The sequence below is a fragment of the Pseudoliparis swirei genome, chromosome 12, assembly GCF_029220125.1.
Source record: "Pseudoliparis swirei isolate HS2019 ecotype Mariana Trench chromosome 12, NWPU_hadal_v1, whole genome shotgun sequence".
NCBI classification, from domain to species: Eukaryota; Metazoa; Chordata; class Actinopteri; order Perciformes; family Liparidae; genus Pseudoliparis; species Pseudoliparis swirei.
Genome location: NC_079399.1, coordinates 23,593,714 through 23,595,778, shown reverse-complemented (window position 1 = coordinate 23,595,778; position 2,065 = coordinate 23,593,714). Strand labels below are relative to the sequence as shown.

Genomic DNA, 2,065 nt, shown 5'->3' with positions numbered 1-2,065 from the left:
AGTTTCCAAGACAGACAATAGATGTTGACCAGAGGACAATGTTTCAGTCTTTTATGACATTATGAATAGTTCTTGATTTATGATCACCACCACAGCAGATCTAAATTGAGTTAACAGTCGCTAACAGGAATGTAAGAGGAACTCTTGACCTTGTTAGAGGGATTTTTGGTGATAATGACTTACTAAAACATTTATTTTGAGATTAAACATCTGAAAAAAGAGAGTTGCTCAGGCTTAAAGGACAGCTATAACAATACACAATCAACTACCTTGAACCATTATAACAAACTCTGTAAAGAGAAACAGTTGACCTTAAACAAGTGACTGTTCTGCTCCACAATAGCTGTTCAAAAGACGATAATGAAGGCTTGTTTCTGACCAGAACACCAATATTTCTATTGATTTATGCTTGTATTCAAGTGCTAAATATGATGGTGCCACACCAACCTTTGTCTACTGAGTTAGAGGACGTTTTTTCTCCAGGAATGTAAGATTGATACTTTTGACGAATACATTTGGACCTTATCTTTTTTAAAGGTACATTATGACTCACTACATTTTGGAAGAAAATACTAGAATTCAAGCATCTGGCTTCAGGCAGCTTAAGGTCAGTGTTTTTGAGGGGAGAGTAACCCCCTTTTGATGTGGAGTTGAGGCTTTACAACTCAATAGGCCTTTATTATGTGCAAAAACATACACAACACACTCTAGTAAAAAGAGAAAAACCACAGTTGAGCCACCTTAAGCTTAACAAGTGACTATAATGCTGCTGCCACCTAGTGGGTTGTTTTTTTGCAACCAAGACAGACACCGAAGATGTTCTGACCAGAGTTCCCACCAATCACTCAATATCATTTTTTTCACTTTATGTATCAAGTTAAATAGTCTTTTTGTGGGCTTTGAACCAAACCTGATTAACAGCAATGCCAAAACTAACTGACTTAGAGAGAGTTACTGAGTTAGAGGATTCTCATTTTTTTTTCCAGAATGTAAGATTTACAAGGCAAACTACTTGGAAAAAACTAGGACTTTCTGGCTATGACTACTACTGCTTAAATATCAGTGTTTTAGAGAGTAACACTTTTGGAGTTGAGGAACAAGCCTTTTATGCAAGTACACAAGAACACAATAAAAGCCCACATTGCAAAACACACACAACACATAGTAAGAGACACCTGATTGAGTTTTTTGTTTGAAGGACATTATGACGAAGAGGTTGTTTTTTGACCCAAATCATTCAATAAGATGTTCTGCAGTGATGTATTCATTGCTGATACTTTTTAGCCCTTGATGTAAATATATGGGTGGGTGACCACCAACCTTTCGTTAACAATTTTTTAATATCTTTATTTAGAGATGTGTTTTCTGAATGTGGATTTTGTAAATACTTTGAGGTTCATTTCCTTTTTTAAATTAAATATGACTATACTACTGGAACAGCTTAAGCAGTGTTTTTGGCAGGAGAAGGTCAGAGTGAGTTGATGATAATCATTGTTATTATGATTTGCAAAACATACACAACACACTATATAAAAGTAAAGAAACCACAGTTGAGCCACCTTAGCTTAACAAGTGACTATTATGCTGCCACCAAGCGTTGTTTTTGCAACCAAGACAGACACCGAAGATGTTCTGACCAGAGTTCCCACCAATCATTCAATATCGGAGGATTTTTCTTATGATCACTTGTATTCCAAGTGCTAAATAGTCTTTCGTCCCTGGGTGGGCTTGAACCACCAACCTTTCGGTTAACAGCCGAATGCGCTAACCAATTGCGCCACAGAGACTTGTCTACTGAGTTAGAGGATGGGGTTTTTTTTCCAGCTGAATGTAAGATTGATACTTTTGACGGATACATTAGGACCTTATCTTTTTAAAGGTACATTATGACTCACTACATTTTGGAAGAAAATACTAGAATTCAAGCGTCTGGCTTCAGGCAGCTTAAGGTCAGTGTTTTTGAGGGGAGAGTAACCCCCTTTTGATGTGGAGTTGAGGCTTTACAACTCAATAGGCCTTTATTATGTGCAAAAACATACACAACACACTATAGTAAAAAGAAACC

The 2,065-nt window shown here is 36.8% G+C and overlaps 1 non-coding gene across 1 annotated transcript; it reads right to left on the bottom strand.

Moving 5' to 3' along the window:
* Positions 1-1,713: 1,713 nt before the first annotated feature.
* On the bottom strand, positions 1,714-1,787 carry trnan-guu (transfer RNA asparagine (anticodon GUU)). The gene has a single exon. It is a non-coding gene; the product is annotated as a tRNA-Asn (tRNA).
* Positions 1,788-2,065: the final 278 nt, after the last annotated feature.